This window comes from Antechinus flavipes, chromosome 4 (genome assembly GCF_016432865.1).
Source record: "Antechinus flavipes isolate AdamAnt ecotype Samford, QLD, Australia chromosome 4, AdamAnt_v2, whole genome shotgun sequence".
Taxonomy (NCBI): domain Eukaryota; kingdom Metazoa; phylum Chordata; class Mammalia; order Dasyuromorphia; family Dasyuridae; genus Antechinus; species Antechinus flavipes.
In genome coordinates, this window is record NC_067401.1 from 420,912,311 (window position 1) to 420,936,397 (window position 24,087).

A 24,087-nucleotide genomic window follows, 5' to 3' on the forward strand; every position below is an offset into this window, starting at 1 on the left:
ACACACAAAATAGATACAAATGAACAACAATACTCTAATCACTGTGCTAAAATCTTTGTAAATGTTATTTTATTTGATCCTCCCAACAATCTTGGGAGAGAATTCCCTTCTTCCTCCCTCCCTCCCTTCCTCCTTTCCTTCCTTGCTCCTTTCCTTCCTTCCTTCCTCTCTTTCTTCCTCCCTCCCTTCCTCCCTTCCTTCCTTCCTTCTTTTTGGCCATTCTTTGCCTCCATTGCTATCTAGCCTTAATCACTGAATGGGTGTGACTTTTGTCAGTCAAATTGAAGTCTGTTAAAGATCTTAGCTTTCCAGGACCAATTCTAATCATCTTGATCTTTATCTGGCCACTAGAGGAGAAAGTGAGGCAGGTGATTTTGCAGAACTCATCCTCACTTAAATCTAATTCACCTGCATGTCATGGAGTCACCTCTCTGATATCATGGTCCTCTTGGAAAACAATAGCTCTCTGCATTATGGCACCACCATCCAAAGGGCTAGTATGGAAGAGTAGCTTAAGTGAGAAGGAAGCTAGTCATTTATTAGCTATGGGACCCTGAAAAGTAATCCTTAATTCCACTAACTTTGAAGATAGAGAATCTGCATTCAAATCCTAATGCTATACTTTCTATCTATGGTGGTCTTAGACAAATTATTTGGGTCTCATTTTCTTCATCTGAAAAGAATGGATTTGGAGTAGCTGGCTTCCAAGTCCTCTTCAAGTCATCAATATGTGATCTTCCATCTGTGAAGTACATATAATTTTTCCTGGATCTTCTTCAGAGGGATATTATAGGGAGCAATAAGTAAATAAATATCAAGTGCCTACTATGTGCCAAACACTATCTTAAGCTCTGGAACAGATGGATAATATATTAAAGGTATCTTACAAAGTAGAAAACACCATCTAGAGCTCCTTTCTATTTTTTATTCCAGACTTTTGGTTTTGTTGGCATAGAAAATGTCCAAATGAAGAATTTCTTGTACTAATGTAAAGTTATACCTGTGAAGCAATTTTTAACTTAAGAGAATTTCTTGGGGTCTCTGAAAGGCCAGGTAACTTTTCCAGGACCACTCAGCCAATATTTGTAATAGGCAATGCTCATATGGGACTTTCTGAATCTCCAGGGCAGTGCTCTCTGTATTGTACCACACTGCCTCATAAGAAATCATTTCATTGGAATTTCAGTCCAAGTGGACCTGGTGGACTGGTTTGAGATTGAGCATTTATTTATTCATTCAAAATATTTATTAAACATTCACTATATGCACAGTCATTGGAATTGTTTCCAAATGGTCTAATTTCCAAACAGAAAATTACCAGCTGAGGACAGCAAGAGATTTCCAAGAAAAGACTAAAGATGCAGAAGAACATGGCTAATGATTAATTGATTCCTATGGTTGAAAATGGTGAATTTTGATGGATAGTCATAATAGTGGTTCATCCAATGAGGTCAACCTGGACCTGATCAGACTCCCCTCTAAAGCATTCCAAAGAAGTAGCCTTCTCTCTGTGTTTCTGTCTCTCTCATTTTCCTAGAAAGAATGCTGGATTTTCAGCCAAAGGAATGATATCCCAATTCTATATCTCCTCCATGGTGAGCAAACCACTTAAGCCCTCTGAGCCTCAATTAAATGAGGCAGTTAGGTCTCTAAGGACCCTTTGAGCTCCCAAATTATGAATGTATGATCTTCTAAGACATCTCATTCCATTTTTTAAATTGTTTTAATTATTAGCAAGATTTTCCCTTGACAATCACCTCTTAATTTGTTCAATTATTCAGAGGCACATAAGTAGTACAGTAAATGGAATCATGAAATGGAGAAAACCTGAATTCAAATCTTGCTTCACATATTTACTAGCTGTGTGTCCTGAACAAGTCAAATAACTTCTCTTAACTTAAGTTTCTCCATCTACAAAATGGGGATAATAATAGCACCCACCTATCTCACAGAGTTTTTATAAGGATCAAATGAAATAACATATAAAGCACATTACAAACATTTAAAGCAAATCATAAAAATGCTAGCTATTATATACTATAATAATTGTAGTTATTATTATTTCTTGAGTCTTTGGAAAGTAGCTGGACCTCTATAGCTATGGAGTTAACTGACACTTTTCTTCTTTAGAGGTGGAAGTGGGAAGAAGGGGGATACAACACATCTAGCAAGGGACATGTTCTGGGCTGGTGAGACAAGCATGCTCAGAATAAGCAGGAACATATTCACAACCCTGCATAGCTACTCTCGCCTCTGTACCTGAGGGAAACTTAGAACTCTGGGGATAATCAGACTTGTCACTATCTACTTTTCAAAGATGTTGACAGGATTTAATGAGATAATGTAAAGCACTTTGAACTTCTCTGAACAATGGTGTCATATAAATGCAAAACATCATTATTATAGTGATCACAGAAGCATCCATGGTAGTTAAAACCAAGGTATGGGGGGAGAAACATGATTTCATTATAATTCCCTGTTTCTAGGAACTGATAAAGCTCTGAAATATATGCCCTTTCCCCATGGAAACCTTTATTATCAGCTCAAGGGTGAAATATTTGGGGAAATTTTGAATATTTTCTCTTCGGCCTCTTTTGATCCAGAAAGACATTAAATAAAGACATTTTGCCCACTTAGAAAAAGAGCTATTTTGACTACAATCATTCAAAAGAGGATCAAGCTTTATGACTTGAAATTTTATTGGGATTTAGTTCCCAACATGGTAAGCAAAGAGCCCTAAATATGAGGAGGAAGAAAGATTGGTTTGGCAAAGTTACTAATGTTGGAAGTTGACATCCAGGGGTGATGAAAATATGCTGAGCTTCCATCTTGTGAACTTATCTCAGAGTCTCTTTCTGCTCTGGAAAATGAGGTATATGATTTTGCCAACAATTCATTTTCCTAATCTTGCAAGTATTCTATTTTGTAGACATTTTTGATTCATAGGATCTAAAGTTTCAGGCGTGGAGAGCAGGGGACCATCCAATTTCTTCTCCAATCTCTCTTGCCTCATGGAGCATCTTCTGGATAGAATGTAAACTCCTTGAGGGCAAGAATTTTCATTTTTGTCTTTACATCCCCAGTGCCTAACACTGCTTGGAATACAGCTGGCAATTAGTAAATGCTCAGTAATTGATTACTTGCCAGTCAGCATAGAACATTACTTTTTCTGTGTTAAATTCTTTTTAATTCACTTATTACATGACATTGCATATCAATAGTAATCAACGTTGGTGTTGCATTTTTTTTTAACTGAATTTCAAGTTCATAGACCAAAAACTATCATAGCTAAATTTTATAACTTTCTCTTTCCTATCCAAGATCTAACCCAGATCTTGGTCACCTCTCTGTACACAGTAAAAACTTAGTAAATATTACTGGTATTATGTCCTCTAGTGGGCTCTCAATGTCTCCATCTTTTCTCTGGGGCCTGAGTTGCTTATACCCAAAGGCTTAAAGGGAAAGATTTGTTTTCCTCCCTCTCTTTCCCCACTTTCCTCTGTTTTACCATAACAGCAAATGCTTAGGTTTTAAAAGTGGGTTTACTGCAAAGCACTACACCAAAAGCAATGAAGGAAGAAGTCACAGTAAAAAATGGAACAGATGAAAAGTTTTATTTTTTTATATCCTGATGCTAAGCACCAACTCCAGGTCATCTGATATCTATTCTTAACTTTCTGTTGCTTCAGGCCCAGTCTACTCAGTATGGGCCTTGCTGTTGACTATTCTTACTTCTCTTATTACGGATCAGTTGTATCTAGAGCCTTTGGAAGCTATTTTTTTTTCAAGCTTTAATTATTAGCACAGGAATCTCAAAACTTTGGTAAGAACTTTCCTTCTATAATTTTCCAAATTAGCCATTTCCTTGAGACAACTTATTTCTGACCTAAGCTGGTCCTCCTTGTGGTGTTGTTGTTCAGTCATGTCCGACTCTTTTATGAACCCATTTCAGGTTTTCTTGATAAAGATAATTGAGTTATTTTACATTTCCTTCTTCACTTCATTTTACAAATGAGAAAACTGAGGCAAACTGGGTTAAGTGACTTGCCCAGGGTCACACAGCTAGTATTGTTTGGGGCCAGAATTGAACACAGAAAGTTGAATCTTCCTGACTTCAGGACTGATACTCCATCCACTGTGCCACCTAACTGCCTTCCTAAAAGCATTTTTGCTCCCTCCAAATTTCAAGTTCCATACCAGTTCATCCTTCTTCTGGAGTGTCTTCCATACTTTGGTTCTTGAAAGACATTTTGTTTCTCACAGCAACCATTTTCCTCTGCTCTGTCTTAAGAAAATTCTGTTAGCTCTGCCTTTGTGGAGAAATAGCTCCTACATAAGCTTTACTCAGGTAGGGACAAGTGGCTCAGACTCTGGCCATTTCTGAGGTCAGAGGAGTTTGGGTCCCTATGCTACTGACATCATGATCTCTTTCTGAAACTCATCTTCTTTAATATGCTAAATCCATGGTGGATAACACCTAACTTTATGGGATTAGAGCCAGAATGAACCTTAGAAATAATTTTACTTATGAGCCAACTAAGACCCAGAGGAGTAATTTAACTCATTCGGAATAATACAGTGGCATAGTTGATAGAGCATCAAGCCTGGAAGCAGGAAGATTCACCTTCTTGAGTTCAAATCTAGCCTCAGACACTTAATTGAATCTGACCAAGTTACTTAACCATGTTTGCCTCAGTTTCCTCATCTGTAAGATGAGCTGGAGAAGAAAATAGCAATATCTTTGTCAAAAAACACCAAATGGGATCACAAAGAATCAACTGAAAAATGACTGAACAATAATAAAAGAATAATATAATGTTACATGGCAGAGCTGCGATTTGAACTGAGCTTCAGTTCTTTCTCCTACAATATATTGCTTCTCTTACAATGGTATTTCCTTCTTGGTGAATTTCATCAATTTTATGTTTTACCCTAATTACAAAAAAAAATCATTAATATATTCTCCACATGACATTGTCCCAGTAATCACTGAGGAGATAAGACTTAAGAAACAACAGTAGTACATATTAGTTGCTTGATATGGAGCATGAACTCATTGAGGGCAGGGATTGTTTTTGTCTCTCTTTGTATTTCTAACACTTAGCACAATGCCTGACATAGCAAGAATTCAATAAATTCTTTTTGGCTAAGTGCTGTAATGAATGATATAGAAGACAGATGCTTTAGGGATTGAGAGAAGAGAGAAAGCAATGTGGCCTAGAGTGATCTAGGAAGCCATAATAATACAAAGCATGAATTATATTAAGATACATTACATATCTTAAGATCCTAGAAGAAGAATCTTAGATTCATAATATATGTAAGGTTGGAAAGGTTGGAAACCCTTTAAATACTTTTAAAGCAAACTTTACAGTCTTGTGAAATGTTATTTTCAAGTTTCACAAAGTGAAGCCATATAAGGTATAAGTATTTTATACATAAGTAAACTGAGTCTCAGAAAAGTCAAGCAATCATGCTCACATAGCTTGAACATTAACATGGGAGCTAGAACACAAGTGCAAACTTCCTGTTTCTAATCCCAGCATCTATTCTAGCTTGAGTTGAGCTTTCAGGGATGGTTGAGGTTAATGGAGTGGGGTTATCTAGAAAACCTAATAACCTGAGACTCAGTCCTAGCTCTTCCATGAATTCATTATGTGATTTTTACCAAGATCCCTCATTACTCTAGTCTTCACTTTTCATATATACGAAATGAGAAATTCTAGTGGAATGATCCCCAAGCTCTCCTTTAACTCTATCATTTTAAGAATCATTGAACTCTAATATTTTAAGAATCATTGATAGAGAAGGCAAAGGAGATCTCAAGAAAGTCTAACAACATAACCAGAAACTCTAAGAAGGGGAGATGCATGAAAAAGAATGAAGAATCAGTTCTCATCTTCTCCATTCTACCTGACATGCGCAGATATTAAAAAGACATTAAACAAAGGGGCATAGAATTCTGACAGGGTTTTTAAACCCCTTCCATGGTGGCCCTAAATAAACAGTGCCCTCTAGGAGAACTACTCTACTTCTGTGTCCCATTGTTTTGGAATGTTTGCCAAAGGCTAATGAAACACGGTGGAAAAATTACAAACACACCAGAAAATCGTGGAATATAAATGGTCATATTAAAAGAACAAGGATATTACAGAACTCAGAAAATGAAGATGGAAAGGGAAAAATAGAGACCACCCCATTCTACCAAGTGAGTTTACAGCAAGTAATTAATGTAAGAAATAGAGTCCAATAAAAGAAATTCAGCACCAGTGTCAGCAAAGTTGCGCAGCCATCAGTGTGAAATATTCCACCTCCTGCCCATATCAGCCCAGGAGGAGACTTAGCATGACAGAGTGGATGGTAGGCAACAATTCTCTTATCCTGTAGAAAACAAATTATTTTAGGACCTAGTTAACATGCAGAATCCAGATAAACACATCTTATATTCAGAGCAAGAAGAATGAACAAATGATGGGGGGAGGGAGGAGTGATTAAGGAATCTGGTAATGATACTTGAGTTCTGTGAGGCTGGTACAATTATCTGAAAAGTTTCTCTATGTATGTCTTAAAGTTCAACCATTACTTTTTCAACACTTATTTCCAGCAAAGAACATTATGTTATATAAAAAAGTATAGTGGCAAGATATTCGTTGCATATTGATAGTTGCAAATATTGAGAGTAAATCACATTTATTATAAGACATTTTTCTCACCACAATCCTGTATGGTAAGGTATACAAGTATAGTATGTTATTAAAGACAATATATATAATATTTATTTAGTAAAATTAATTTTTTACCCATAATTGTGATTTTATTAATGTATTAAGAGGATAAAAACCTTCACCCTATGAACAACTCTTTTATTGAGTCAATGGAGGAGTGGACAAACTGTGAACTCTTTATTCTCTTGTCCTCACAATTCCTGTCCATCAATTGGACCTGAAGTGCTGAAGGGGACTTACTTGATTGCATCCAGTAGGGAACTCATATACATCACACACACACACACACACACACACACACACACACACACACTTCCTATAGACACCCAAGGGAAGATGCAGCTTCATAGAGTTAGGCTTTGCAACTAGCTTTGAGTTCTGGATAGGAGAAGGCCCTGGGGGCCCAGCAGTCAAGCTGCATCCAAGATGATCTGAAGACTCTATGAATAGAGCAAGGGCTTCTGGATCCTGCAGTACTAAAAGTTGTGATCTCTCTTTGCATATGTTTGCCCTACATATGTGCCTCCTTCTGAACTTGTGTCTATTCATCCCATGGGTACCATATGTTCTTGTGAAATGTTGTATCCCAGGTTTATGGGAAGAATGTTTTATAACTACTATTTTTGCTATATCACTTCACTAAATGCCTTGACTAAGTGAAATTTCACTTTACTGATTAATAATGGAAAAATATATTGAAGGTGGTTTAGAAGTGATAGTGTTGAAAGCACAGATAAACCAGGTTATTCCAGAACCTGAGATAATAGGCCATCTCTGAATCTCTAACCTATTTGGTCAAGTTAAGTAAATAGTGTGCAGAGGGTTTTACAAGATAGCAAATGATAGGACAGAATTTGAAAACATGGCCCTGGAATCCAAAACCATCATTCTTCACACAGCACAAGGTTTGAAAGGGTCTGTGTAAAAGATGAGCAAATATATATTGCCTTTTGCCTATGTATGGCATCTCTCTTCTCCAAGGAGTGTTTCTCTCTTCAGAGCTAATCACAAATTTGAATTTTCCTGCTACTTTCCTTCTCTTTCCTCTGCTCCCCACAAAAAAGGAACCTCCTAATCTATTTTTAACAGAATGGCCACATTAAAAGAAAAATGTTTTCCTTGTTTGGTGTCTGAGGCCAGTATGGAAATAGGAGCATAATGTCTTTCCCAGAAATCACATACTAGTTGAGCAGATCCTGCATCTCAGAAATTCCTATGAAAAGAGGCAAGACCTTTTCCTCTGGAGAATTGAGCAATTGTGGACATTAGTAATCAGTGTTAAGTAGGAAACCAGGTCTACTTCTGAATTTTTTTCCTAGAAGAGCTCAGAATTTAGGTTAAGGACAATGAACTATAACATGGCACTGCTGTTGGGTAGGCAGGGTAGCTCAATAGTCTTTTAGACTTGAAATTAGAAGCATGGGCTATAAATCTCCCTTCTGTTCCTCTTTAGCTATGTGACTTTCAGCTTGTCTTTTAGCTTCCCTGGCCTTCCATTTCCTCATCTGTAAAATGGGGTTCACAATAACCAAAATGCTTACCTTCCAGGGCCATTGTAAAGCTCAAATGAGATAATGTCTATAAACTTTAAAGCCCCATATCAAAGTGAATCTTTATCAAATAAAGATTGCTGATATCTTCCCAGCATTACATTAAAATTTATTAACCAGGTGAAAAACATGTGTTCTCTCCAATTGAGCAAATAAAGAGGAAGAAGTTCCTCTGACTCCAAATCTTTGGTGTGACTTTGGACAATCCATATCACCTTTGTGAACATCAATTTCCTCCACTATAATGTAAAGGAAATTCCCATGACTAATCATAAAAGAAATGATCTATAAGGCTAAATCATTTGACCCTTCATGATACTGTAGAGAACAATAATGGACAGACAGAGGGAGGGAAGAAGAAATGAAAAGGGAGAGAGAAAAAAAGAGAGACAGAGACAGATAGAGAGAAAGAACAAGACAGAGGCAGAAACAGAGAGAGAAACAGAAAAAGAGATACATTGAGAGAGAGACAGAGAAAAATAAGAAACAGAGACAGAGAAAGAGACACACGGACACACAATGAGAAGGAAACACAGACAGACAGAAACACAGAGAGACATGGAGACAGATAGAAATAGAGACACAGAGATCGAGACAGAGAGACAAACGGAAACACAGTGATAGAAACAGAGATACAAAAACAGAGATAGAGAGGCAAAGATTAAGACAAAGTGACAGAGAAACAGAAGGAGAGAGACATGAAGATGGAAAGAGGCAGACAGGGATAGAGGATGAATGAATGGACCCACACCTGGCTTCACTAGCAAGAAAAGTGAAAGAAGTCACAAGCATTGGCTTTCTAGTCAGCAGTGAATAGTGCCATCTCAGCATAATTGAGACAGGCTCGTAAAGGTAGTATTTTATCTTTCGTTCCATGAGTAGGTGACAGGAAATGAGTAATGCACCATGGAAAGGGAGAAGCTCTGAGCTGTGGATAAGCGATCTGTTCTGGAGACAGAATCATACTAAGAGGAAAATGTTCAAGATGATAGTCAAATCATTCTTCTTTACATCTCGTATGGAGGACAACTTCCCATATACCTGATCTTAGTCCAGATAACCCAAAAATCTAGGACTCAGGCTAAGTTCTATCATTACCTATAACTGTGAACCAGGTTCAGTCCCAACTCTGAGTCCAAAGTTTTACAAAACAGCAAACATCTTCCCCAAAAAGCCAAACTTTTTCCCTCAGCAAGGCCTCAGGAGACAGGGTCCTCCATCTTAGTGCTTTCTATTTCTCTAAATCTGGAAAACTCAATCAATCCAAATATGGAAATTTCAGTAAGTATTGATTGAGAGCCAACTATACCAATTAGCAATGTTTTCATAGAACTTAAAGGTTTAGAAATATTTTCCTCAAAACAAACTTTTATCTCAATGCCATTTTTATCATTTTACATTTGAGGAAACTGAGGCTCAGATAGTATAATTACTTTGCCTGTAGTCACACAGCTAGCAAATATTGGACTGGATTTGAACCCAGTTCTTTTGAGCCTAAGATCAGGGTTCTCTCCATAAGATCCCAAATTCTATTGGATCATAAAATCCTTAAAGTAGAAATCATGTACTTCACAGTAGGAAATAGAAGAGAAATTGAAGGTGCAATTGTTGGCTTCAAGGTGATTATAGTCTAATAATATCTAATATTTATATATCTTTTTAAGATTTGCAAATCACATTAAATGGATGATTTAGAGAAGGTGCGGAATGAATAACAGGTTGGTGAAGAGTCTTGAGATGATTTATACACTGATTTAATTATTTTACCAATTGTTTATTAAACACCTGCTTTATGCCAGACACTGTGTCAAGATCTAGGGATATAATAACAAAAATAAAAGAGTATAAAAATACCATTTACACAGAAAAATAATGCAAAATATATAAAAGTAACTACAGAGTAATTAAAGGTAATGGAAGGCAGTAGCAACCAATTGGATCTTATATACTGATGATTTACAAATTGTTGTTCATCCTTCATTTTCAAAGAGGACCAATGACATCATAGGGTGATATCTTGACTTGTGTGTGAATTGTTTTTAAGTGAGGCATTTGTTCAAAGTCATCACCCTCATTTTCTCTTCCTGAGTTACTGAGGTCCATTATCAGGGCAAAAGTCAAGATATTGGTGATGCAATGGATGACTGGTTTCTTCAATGTCTGATCAGTCTTTAGTCACTCCATATCACCAGCTTCAGTCACGGCCATTGGAAGAAATTGTTCTCATTTGCCCATTCCTCCAGAGGAAGTCTAGACATGCTTGAGGAAGACACTCCCCATCTCACCAACAGGTTTGAGTCATATCTTAATCTGATTTAGACTGTCTGCTGTTTCCCCAGGTTGTGGTTAATGGACACACTTCATTTTCTTGGTTATACAAACATAATTCTCCCTCCTCTTGGTATATAAGATCTTTAAGAATAGGGACTGTTTCTTACTTTGTATCCCAACTGCTTAGCACAATATCCGGGAAGTGCTTAATAAGTGCTTTATTAATGAATTTATTGGATCAGGAGAGGCTCAGATAGGAAGTAAGCCATGAACTGAAATGTGAAAGATGTAGGAAATTTAAGAGAGAGATGGCGGGAGGGTGGGGGGAGATATGTTGCAAGCAATTGGGAACAGCCAGGGCAAAAGTATGGAGATGGGCTATGGAATATCATTTATGACTAACAGCAAGAAGGTCAAGTTGGCTATAATGTAGAATATATGAGGAAGATTTAATTGTAGTAAGTCTGGAAATATAGGGTGGAGCCAGTTATGCAGGCTCCAATCTCCATACTTTTGGCCTTTTAAATGGCAGACAGGAATTTGCATTTGCTTTTATAAATATAAGAGGGATCCACTGGAATTTCTTGAATAAGGAATGCCATGGTCAGAACTATGCTTTAAGTATATCAATTTAGAAGTGGTACGAAGGATGGATTGTAGAAGGGAGAGAGAGATTAGAGTTGAGGAAACCAATCAAGAAGGCATTGTAATAGTAGAGAGTATGATGGCCATACTCATCTGAGTATGGTAAGTTGTAGAAGGAGGTAGGTATGAGTGATATGGTGGGAGTAAAATTGGCAAGACTGGTTAACTGAGTTCCTCAAAAGAACTGAGAGGGGGAGGTAGCTAGAGATAAATGCTCTATATAGGAATATTTAAAATTCTTCCTTCCATTTTCTCAGTGTTTATTAACATGTTACCCTTATAATAAATACTTGCATTCTATAAATCTAGAAATTCATAATGATAAAGAAGTGAATCTAAAGGTAGGATGATGGCAATTGTGATGTAGACTTAAATTACTGATATTTTGAGCAATAATCCATGTTCTTACATGTCTGGCACTGATTTCAATCACTCAGAATTTTCCTTTAATTTGGATCATAATTATGAGGATACAACCTAGCAATAGTAGAGAGAAGAAACAGAGACATCAAGACACTCCTCCAAAAACAAAAGAAATGTTTTGTTGGGGAGATAAGAGGGTCACAGATACTTGGAGAACTCTGGGCTAAAAGGTCTTATACCTTACCCAGAGTTCCCGCACTATTTGCGGCCCTCTACATATACTAATCGAATAGCTGCCAGTCCTATAACACTCAAGTGTCACAGGTAGAACACTTATGATGTGTGAGATTTTTTCATTTTCTTATATTTGTGAGGGGTCGAGTTCCAAATTCTTTATTTTTATTTTGAATTCCAAATCCTCTCTAGCCCATTTTCTTCCCATTGAGAATGTACACAATATGATTTTTATTATATATATGAACTCATGCAAAACATATTAGTCATGACTTTGCATTTACTTATATGTGTACTTAGTATATCCTTTCAAAAGAAGATAAGATTCTGAGGTTAGGGAATAACTCATTTTTGTTTTTGTATTTTATCACCTAATATAATATAATATATAATATAATAGATAATTAATGTTTATTGAATAGAACTAAAGCAGGAGCAATGGGTAGAAGTTATAAAATGGTAAAACGAGCTAGATGTGAAGAAAAATTTCCTAACAGACTTCTCCAAAAATGGCATGGGATAAGAGATAAAACAAAAAGCACTTAACAAGTGTTCCAGGTACTGTGCTAAGCACTATAGATAAAAATATAAACAAAAACATAAGCAGATCCAGAAGAGGAATAAAGACTCTCCCCAAAATGGAGGCTCTGTGTGAGGCTGGGGAGGAATAAGCAATGGGAGAAGAGGGCAACAGAATAGAGGGATTTTTCAAGGTCCTAACACAACAGTGGTAGATGAAGATTCCAAGTTGAGGAGTTTCTAAGTTCTGGGGGAAGTTTTAGTGAGAAACTAGAGTTAAAATATGGTAACAAAAGAAGTTTTGGACTTCAACAACAGAAATGGGGTTATTCTAGGCTTAAGAAATTGAAGAAAAGACCAGGAAGAAAGAGAAGGGAACAAGCATTTATATAGTGCCTATTGTGTGCCAGGTACAGTAATTATCTCATTCAATCCTCTAATCTAGTAAAGTAGCTACTATAGGTAGGACTTATAAAATCTCTTTGGTGAGCAATTTAGTTTGTCTTTAGCCAAATGTGCTTGACAGAGATTAGTATGAGAAAGGACTGGAAACATAACTGGGACCAGATTGTGGATATCTTTAAATGCCATGAATAATTTGTACCTCATTTGGTAGACATAGGGGATATTTGAAGGATTTTGAAAAAGGGGAGACAAAATTATATGAGAACATAAAGAATATTATTATGTCAGAGGCATGAAGGATGGCTGGTGAAGCTAGGAGAGACTTTTTTGGGGTATAATTCCTGAAGGATAGTAATGATTATCTGAATTAGAGTGATTGGAATGAGAATGGAAAGGATGTGATATATTACAAAGGTAGACTCTTGGGACTTTACAACAATTTGGATCATAATGTCATGAATTAGACCACAAAAGATCTTCAGAGAACATATAGTCTAACCCACCTCATTCTTCAGAAGAGAAAACCAAGATCAAGAGAGTTTACATAACTTTTCCAGGATCACAAAGGTAGGTATGTCAAATGCAGGGTTTGATTCTAAAACCACTACCCTTTCTATTTGTGCCATAATATAGATAGAAGAGTCAAAGGTTTGAGTTTGGATGAATGGATAGCATCTGTCAATAGCAAAATGAATGACAAATAAACAAGAGATGAAAAACCAAACCCAACTTTTCTGTGCAGACTTTCTTACTTTTGTTAGTCCCCAGTGACCATTATCTCCCATTGCAATTCCTAACCTATACTACTCTTTTAAGACTCAATCTCTATCACCTTAGTGTTAATGATCTTTATATGTATAAGTTCTGTTTCCACATCAAAAGCTGAAATAAAGACCGCTCCCCTTCTTATCCTTGTCAACTTGACCAAGCCACTTCTGGCATCCTATAAAGCATAGATTCTTAACTTTTTCTATGCTATGAATTCTTTTGGAAGCCGGAAAAAGCCTAATAACTCCTTCTCATAAAATGTTTTAGATGCATAAATCAAAATACAAAAGTTTATGAAGAAAATCAATTGTACTAAAATATGTTCTTTTGTCTCTGTCTCTCTGTCTCCGTTTTTTTCCTCTGTGTGTGTGTCTATTTCTCTCTCTCTCTCTCTCTCTCTTTCTCTCTCTCTCTCTCTCTCTCTCTCTCTCTCTCTCTCTCTCTCTCTCTCTCTCTCTCTGTTGATAGGCCTCCAAATTAAATACTATAACAGTAAAACCAAGGCCATTTGTAGTTTTATTTTATTATCTGGATTGCATGAGCTAGGATGGGAAGGCCAGTCTGGGGGAAATGGCTGTGAGAAGGTAAAGCATTTTTGTTTATCTGCAAAGCTGCACTAGGCTAGAGACTCTTTTTTCATTTGACTATTTGTTTATAGGATCTTTCCACTGCATGAAAAATCACATTGACGTAATATGGGCTTTGTAGAGGAATATGTCTTCAGTATTCGGTTGTAAAATAAATGTCAGAATAGAATGTTTGGGAAAATAAAGAGCTGTATATGAAATAGCTTCAGACAGAGCTAGAGAATACTGATGAACTATTGTTGATGTTTTATTATTTAAGGCAAATTTGGTGCATAAAAAAGGAGCTGTCCTACCTAAACTGCTTTCTAGAAGAGCAGTCACCAAGCACTGAACAACAGTGCAAATTTCCCACATTGCACCAGCCACACATTCCAGACCTGCTTTACAGGATCATTTTTTTTTTTAAATTCATAACATTCTTCTAGTGAATCTAGAAGCTTCTGTCTAAATCACAAAATGTCAGAGTAAGAAGGAGCCTCAGAATATAGTCCAACCTGTTTATGAGCAAGAATACTCTTTATAACATATATAAAAATGCTCAGTCAACCTTCAGTCACTCGGTCAACAAACAAGCATTCATTAAGTGTCTGCTACATGGCAGGCACTGAGCTAAGCCCTAAAAATAAAAGGAAAAGCAAAAAGGGTCCCTACCTTCAAGAAGCTTACTTTCTAATTAGTGATTCAGCACATAAACAAGTAGGTACAAACAAGATGTATCCAAAGCAGATGAAGTTAATTGGAAATGGGTTGGCATTAGCAGCTGGAAAGCCCAAGAAAATCCTTTTGCAAAAGGTAATATTTGAGTTGAGTCGTAAAAGAAGCTATTGAAACTATGAAACAGAGGTGAGGGAGCAGAGCATTCCAGACATGATGAGATGTCAAATGTAATGAGTTATGGAAATGCCAAAACAGAAGAGTTCATATTTGATCCTAGTTTAGGGAATCAAGTCTTGTTTGAAGACCTCCATTGAGGGAGAAGCCATTGCTCCCTAAGGTATTCCATTGTCCTTTGTAATTGCCTAATTGTTATGATGTTTCTCCCTCATACAAAGTGAAAACTCTACTTCTATGTAACTTCCTTGAATTGATCTTAGATATGCTTTCTGGGACCAAGGGGAACAAATGGCATCTCTCTTCCACATTATGACCCTTTTACTACAACTGTTTACCCTTTAGTCATCTTCTGCAGGCTAAATTTCATCAGGACTCATATAGTATAATCTGAATGAAGGCCTTGATCACTTTCTTTTGGAAATCTTCTGCTTATCAATGCTTTTTTATTGTGTTTTATCTCACCAGAATTTCTACAGCATGAATATTATCCTGACACCAGTGTTAGCAATCCCTAGTCTTGATTGTTATAACAGGACCGATGAATATACCTATGGCATTGTAAAGGAAAGAAATGATGATGATGGTGATGATGATACTATCTATGAATGTATAATATAATAATGAATGTCTATCTACTAAAATCTATTAGGATTTGCAAAGCACCATACACATATTATCCCATTTAATTCTAACAATGACATTGTGATGTATGTGATATTCTTGCCCTCCCCCCATTTTACAGATGAGAAAAGTAAGGTTGAGAGAAGTTAAATGATGTGTCCACAGTCACACAAATATGGCAAGATTTGAACTCAGTTCTTCTGTACTCCAAATCCAATGCTTTATTCAATCTATTAAAGTAGGAAAGAAAGAAAAATGGAAGAGTTCAAGAGAAAAGAAAAAAATAAAATAAATAGAAGAAAGGAAAATTGGAAGTGTATATAGTAGGACTGGATAAAATGACAATAAATAAATAGGTTGCTTTGGATAGTATTCAAGATGATTCTGTATGAATGTAAATTGTATTTTTATTCAAAAACCAATTGCACAGAAGGAACTTTGGGTAAAGAAGAGTGTTCTAACCCATTTGATAGTAAAATAGAGTGGGTTATACTGTGAAGTAGGGAACTCACCATCACTAAAAGTATTTAGGCAAAAGATAAATGACCTCTTTCCAGAGAGCATGGTGCTATGTTTAGATCCATGAAGACTTGAGTTCAATCCTCCATCCAACTTGCTCTAGCTCTGAGAGTCTATTTTTCTTTTTGTGAAATGAGGGGATTAGATTAGATGATGATGGACTTTGAGGACTATCTCCAGTCCTAAATCCATAATACTGAAAGGGGGAGACGTGGTTAGGCAGCAGTTTATTGGGATAGGATCTGAACGTTTTAATGGTTCAAAAACTCAATATATGTCAATGGTATGATGATATAGCAGTCAAAAAGAATAATGTGATATTAGGCTGCATTGAAAGACAGGACTTCTAGGAAGAAGGTAATGAATCTTCAGTATTTTTCTCTACATACAGTACTATATTCAGTTCTAGTCACCCAGTTTTAAGTAGGATTTTGATAAACTGGACTTCTGGGGGAGGGCAATTGGTATGATGAAAGATATTAAATTTAAATAGCTAGACTATACAGTGGATAAGTATGAAACTGGAGTCAAGATTTGCATTCACACTTATTAGTTGTTTAAACTGAACAAATCATTTAACTACTCCATGCCACAATTTATAAAATGTAGATAATAGTAAGACTTATGTGCCAGGATTGTTGTGAAAATAAAATGAGATAATAGATGTCCCCCAAATTTTGGTTCAATCTTAACCTTTAATAGTTTGAATAACAGTTCCATTTGATCAATGATGGACAGAATCAGCTACACCCAGAAAAAGAACACTGGGAAATGAGTGGTGAACTATCTGCATTTTTGTTTCTCTTCCCAGGTTATTTTTTACCTTCTGAATCCAATTCTTCCTATACAACAAGAGAACTGTTAGGTTCTGCACATATATCTAGGATATAGTATAATGTATTTAACATGTATAAGAGTACCTGCCATCAAGGGGAGGGAATGGAGGGAGGGAAGGGAAAAGTCGGAACAGAAGTGAATGCAAGGGATAATGTTATAAAAAATTACCCATGCATATGTATTGTCAATAAAAAGTTATGCTAAAAAATAAATAAATAAATAGTTTGAATAAGCTTAAAGCTTAAAAAATGGAACTAAGCCTATCTGTATGCCAAAAAGTCTGATGATCTAAGTGGAATGGATGAATACTTAACACAAATATAAATTGCCCAAATTAACAGAAAATAAATATTTAAATAATGGTATTTTAGAAAAAGAAATTGAATAAAGTCATCAATGAACGCCCTAAGAAAAAGTCTCCAGAGTTAGATGTACTTATAAGTGAATTCTACCAAACAGCTAAAAAACAGTTAATTCTAATAATAGATAAACTATTTGGGAAAATAGGCAAAGAAAGAGTTTTACCAAATTCTTTTTATGATATAAATAATGTGCAGATATCCAAACCAAGAAGAGTCAAAGAAGAGAAAGAAAATTATAGAACAATTTCTCTAATGAATGTTGATAGAAAAAATTTAAATAAAATATTAGCAAAGAGATCACAACAATTTATCGCAAGGATAATGCACAATGACCAGGTAGGATTTATACCAGGAATGCAGGGTAAGTTCAGTATTTGGAAAACTATTAGCATAATTGGCCATATCAATAACAAAACCAACAGAAATCAAATGATTGTTTCAATAGATACAGAAAAAAAACTTTTGACATTCCTATTAAAAACACCAAATAATATAGAAATGAGAAGAACTTTCCTTAAAATGATATGTAGTATCTATCTAAAACCATCAGCAAGTATTCTATGCAATAGGGATAAGTAGAAGCCTTCCCAATAAAATCAGGGATGAAACAAAAATGCTCATTATCATCACTATGATTCAATATTGTACTAGAAATGATAGCATTAGCAATTGAAAAGAAAAATAAATTGAAGGAATTAGATTATGTGATGAGAAAACAAAACAATTACTCTTTGCAGATGATATAATGATATACTTAGAGAATCCTAGAAAATCAACTAAACAAACTTACTGAAATAATTAACAACTTTATCAAGGGAAGGGAAGAGAAAAGTGGAGGGAAGCAGAATGAGGAGGATATTTTTTTCCCATGATTGTGTTTTATTTATTTTTCTCCCAATCACATTCAAAGAAAAAAGAATTTTGTTTTAATTTTTATTTCTAAAATATTTGAATTCTAGGTTCTCTCCCTTATCCCCATCCACAATAAAGAAACCATTTGTGAGGTTATGCAAAACATATCCATAAAAGTCAACGTGTGGAAAAAAATAGATCTCCCACCCTAATGAAAATAAAAAGCCTCAAGAAAAAATAAGTTTAAAAAGTGAAAGAGACAGAAAAAGAGAAACTGCATCAATCTGTATTCAGATACAATCATTTCTTTTTCTGGGTATGGATATGATTTTTCATCCTAAATCCTTCAGAGTAGTCATGGATGATTGTACTGCTGAGAATAGCAAAATAATTCACAGGTAATCATCCTGGAACATTGCTATTTCTTTGTATACAATACACTTCACTTTGCTTGAATTCATAGAGGATTTTTTTAGGATTTTTTTTCTTCCTGAGAGTATCCTGCTCATCATTTCCCAAAAAACAATAATATTCCATCATAAGCACACACCACAGTTTATTGAGCCATTCATGAGGAGAATATTATTGTTAGTAAATTTTTTCATGTAAAGCAGAGATTATACTTGTTATTTCTTGAATAGAACTTCAGTAGAATGAAAAGATGGAACTTAGAGGCAATCTTTGGAATTCGTCTCCACATACAGCAGATGATAAATGGAATTGGTTGCATTGTGAGGTGAAGAGTTTCCAATAACTAGGAACATTTAAGCAAAAGCTGGATGATTTATTGCCTGGGAGGTCAGAGAGGAGATTCCTTCATTGAATAGAAAGAAAGGACCCTAAAGTTCTTTCCAATTTTTGGATTCCAGGAATCAAAGTTGATTGGTTTAATGCATAGATATGCTATGTGTTAGGATCCAGGCTGAGAAATTGCCACAGCTGGGCTTAGGACATAGTTGAGGATATTGAAACATTAGAAGGCAACCTGGTAAAGTGTTTTTAAAAAGTATACATGGAGTCAAGCAGTCAAAATTCTGGTTCTAGTTCTGCCACCAACACTGTGAGTGACCACAATACCAGAGGTTCAAATCACAAAGCTAATCACTCTTTCTGGGGTCTGAGTTTCCTAATGTGCAAGAAAACTCTGTTGGCCAAAAGCCTTTCCAGTGCTAAAATATGTGATTTCATTAGTAATTGAAACACAGCATAATCAATTAAGTGGAGGATAGGAAATTTCATTTACATTTTATAGATATATGTTCAGCTGTGCTAATTAGAACAAGACCCTGAGGCTAAAAGATATTAAACACATCTAAAAAAAGATTACAGACAAGCAAGAATGTTGCTAACTTTTGAAAAATAAAAATGGGATGCCTAATTCAATAAACCATAACAATTTCTTTTCAGAGCTATCTGGACAATTTGTAATATCATTGGTTTTTGTTCTGACCTATGATTTTATCCATGTAGGTACTTCTGGGAGTGAAAGTAGTTTCTGACTATAGTTTTAAAGGGGTGATAGGATACTATCTATGGTCATACAGATGTGAGAGCAGCAGGACTCGAACCCAAGTTTTTCTGGTATCAAGGTTGCACTTCTATTTATCTCACCACAATCTCTCCTGTGGACCAAATAGAATAAATATTTATGCTAAGTTAGATTACCAGCATTTTTAAAGCTGTAACAGCATCATGTTTTAAAGCATGTAGGACACATAGTTTACTAGGACAATTTTTTGTCCATGGTTAGTTCCCAGGACTCTGCCCTTCCCATAAGCTATCTCAGCTCCAGAGGACTTCCCAACTTTTTTGGACTCTCACTTTGAAGGAAGTCAGAATAGATATTCTTATTATCCTGATATTGTTGCATAGTCAGGACCCTACAGATAGAAAGGCAAAAGTGAAATAGAAAGAGTTTGCTTTATGGAATTTACCTTCCACCAAGGTAAACATAGGTATAAACATACATATATGCACACACAACACACACATATACACACATATATATACATACTCATATACAGATATTTATATGAACTGATACAATTTAAAATGCACATATATACATATACACACAAATATATATACATATTCAAACACATAGTCATACATATATAGATATGTCTCTCTATATATTTTATATATACATTTATACACACATATATGTATTTGCATATGCTAAGGAATTTGTCAGGTAGGGGAGAATCCTTTCATTTGATGATCAGGAAAGGTTATATGTAAATGGTGGCACTTTAGCAGAGATTTCAAAGAAATGAGTTTCTAAAAGTCAGCAATGAGGTGGTAAGATACAAAACTGAAGTTCAGTCTACTAGTTCCCAAATGTGTTATATCTATGTTGCTTATATTTTTATGTGTACTAGTTGTTTTCCCATTAGAATGGAGAATTAGTGAGTAGGATTATTTCATTCTTTGTATTTGAATCCTCATTGCCTAGCATAGTATCTAGTACAAAGGAAGGATTTAACAAATATCTGTTCATGGATTGGTGGGTTTGGGCCCAAAATTTTCCTGAGAAATTGTGAATGGGTCACTGCAAACCATTATATAAAAAAAGAACCCGAGGCAAGTATAGTTGAGGGAGAGAGAGGAACAAAGGGAGAGAGGGGGGAGAGAAAGAGGGAGTCAGAGAAAGAGGCAGGGAGGGAGAGAGAGAGAGGGCAGATGATGGCTTGATAGATAACAAAAATAGAGATTAAGAGATGATAAAGAGTAGAGAAGTAGAGAGATAAATAGATGAATGGGAGACATGAATGATTATTTGATAGGTGACAGAGTTATAGATAAAAAGGAGAGGATTGGGACATGATAGATAATGACTTAGTAGGTGATAGAGATAAAGAAATAATAAAAGATAGGTGGGTGGATAATGGATAGATGAATGGACAGATGTATGGATAGATGGATGGATGGATAGATGGATAAATGGATGAATGGATGAGACAAAGTGGGGCGCATTCTACCTTGCTATGGGTACCAATACCAGAGAAACTTTCCAACTAAAACCCATTCAAATCAAATCAATGCAATTGAATTCAGCAACATAAAAAGTTTATAAAGCACCTGTATGTATTATGCACTGAGGATACATAGATCATAAAATGGCAATTATTGAAGTGTTAGAGACCTCAGAAGTTATCTGATCCAACTCATGCCTGAGAATGAATACCATCTACTTGCAGTATGTGTAAGAAGGGATCATTTAGTTTCTGCTTGAATGCTTCCAATGAGCGAGAACTCACCATCTTCACAAAGCAGACCATCCATTTTTGGCCAACTCTGTTAAGGAAGTCTTTCCTTACATCAAACCTAAATTTGCCTCTTTGCAATGTTCATCCTTTGCTCTTTATTTTGTCATTTATGGTCAAACAGAAGTATGATTTCTCTTCCAGTTAACAATCCTTCATATACTTGAAGAAAGCTACAGGATTCCTCAGTAAGTCAGTGTCTCTCTCTCTCTCTCTCTCTCTCTCTCTCTCTCTCTCTCTCTCTCTCTCTCTCTCTCTCTCTCTTTCTCTCTCTCTCTCAGGCAATTTAGATTAAGTAACTTGCCCAGAGTCACACAGCTAGGAAGTGCTAAGTGTCTGAGGTCAAATTTGAACTCAGGTCCTCCTGATTTCAGGGTTGGTGATCTAATCACTGCACCACCTAGCTATCCCTAAGTCTTCTCTTCTTTATAGTAAACATTTCCAGTTCTTTCACTTTCTCTTTACGTGGCATAAATTGGCTGCCCATCTACCTCTGTAAACTCTCAAGTCACTTCAGTTATGGCCAACTCTTCATGATTCCAATTGGGGTTTTCTTGGCAAAGATACTGGATTGGTTTGCCATTTCCTCCTCCAGCTCATTTTACAAATGAGGGACATTGAGGCAAACAGGATTAAGTAATTTGCCAGTGTCACACAGCTAATAAATATCTGAGGCCAAATTTGAACTGAGGGATATCTTTCTGACTTCAGGCCTGGTACTCTATCCACTGTACCCTAATTATCCACATTTTTGCCCTTACAATTTAGTAAACGTGGTAAGACACAGGCCTAAGATCAAAACACTATGTGACAAAATAAAAGAAAAGGGTTCCAGGAAATTTTTTTTTTGGAGAGGGGAATAACTACAGCATAGAAGAGGAGGGGAGGAGACAAATTAAGGAAATCTTCAAGGAAGAGGAGGCCTTTGATACTTGAAGGAAGAAAAAGATTTCCTCAAGCAGGCTGGAAGGAATGCATCTCATGCACAGGCTATTGGCTGGTGGTGTGATTTCTAAGGAAATTAAATTCTGGTAACTTTTGAATATGCTATTCTTGAATGAGCTGGAAAGGGACACATCCCAAGAGTGGTACAATTCCTTTGGTAACTCTCATACCAGATTATCTCACACTTACACTGTGTATATATCCCAGAATATACTTATTGTCTCATCAATTAAAATATAAGCTTCTTGAGGGCCTGACCTGTTTTTTTTCTCCTTTCTTTGTATCCCTCAGAACAGTACTTGGTACCTTAGTAAGCACTTAATAAATGCATGTTGCCTGACTGACTTTGGTGCTCAGGGTTTACATTTCATCTTTCGCTAAGTGTTTCTGTCTATGTGATGCTCTTCCTTGCTCTGGAGAAAGGACTAATATGTTCAAATTTCCTCATCTATGAAATAAAAGGCTTGGACTAATCCCTAAGATTTCCTTTACTTCGAAAGTCTATGAAACTGAGTGATACAAGAGACTATGGGAAAAGAAAGCAGAAAATCTAAGTAAGGCATCTATACTCTAGTTTGTAAAGAGGAGCATGAATTAGCACCAGAAAGCTACATTGGAGCCAGATGGTAGGTAACCTTAAAAATCAGGTGAAGTAATATATATTTTATCCTATATGCAACAGAGAATCACTTGAGGGTTTTTGATCAGAGAAGTGACATGGTCAAGCTTATGTTTTAGGAAGATTAATTAGATTAATTAGGACCAGTAATGTTAGAGAACATCTAGTATAACATTCCATTTTTATAACCTAGGAAACTGACGAAAGGATTTAAACAATTTGCCCAAGATCACAGTGTTAGTTAATGGACCTAGAACCTCTCGAATTCCCAGGCTCATGCTTTCTTCACCATGCTACCATGTCAGAAGGATTATTTGACTTTTTCCACTTGTAAATCCAGTTAAATTTAAATACTTCTTTTTCAGGAAATTGGATTTAGAGTTACATTGCTTCTTGAGATGGGTGTGATTGTTTGACCTAAGAAGGGCCTAGCTATTTGTTTATAGCCCTGAAGACAGCATTCCTGGCTAGCTAGGGACTTGTAATTTATTGCCAATAGCCTTCATCCACCATGCTAACAAATAACTGTTATCAGCTAAGAAAAAACAAAAAAACAAAAACTCTGGAAGAAAAAAGTCTGGAATCTCAGAAGTAAATAGATGAAGCCAGTCTTGATGTGCTTATAGAAACAGGATCAGATAACCATTCCAACTCCAAACACATACACACATACACACAAACTCCCCTCCTCCCTCCCTCCCTCTCTCTCTTCTCTCTCTCTTCTCTCTCTTCTCTCTGTCTTTTCTTCTCTCTCTCTCTCTCTCTCTCTCTCTCTCTCTGTCTCTCTCTCTCTCTCTGTCTCTCTCTCTATTGCTCTCTCTCTCTCTCTCTGTCCCTCTTTCTCTCCATCTCTGTCTGTCTCTTTCTCACTCTCTTGCTATCGCTCTATCTCTCTGTGTCTGTGTGCCTCTGTCTCTCTGTGTGTTTCTGTCTCTCTGTCTCTCTCTCTGTGTTTTGGTCTCTGTCTGTATGTCTCTGTATGTCTCTCTGTCTCTCTCCCTGTCTCTCTCTGTCTCTGTGTGTGTGTCTGTCTCTGTCTCTGTTGCTCTCTTTCTCTGTCTCTCTGTCCCTCTTTCTCTCTGTCTCTGTCTCTGCTTCTCCATCTCTCTCTGCCTGTCTGTCCCTCTCTGTCTGTCTGTCTCTCACTCTCTCTCTCACTGTTGCT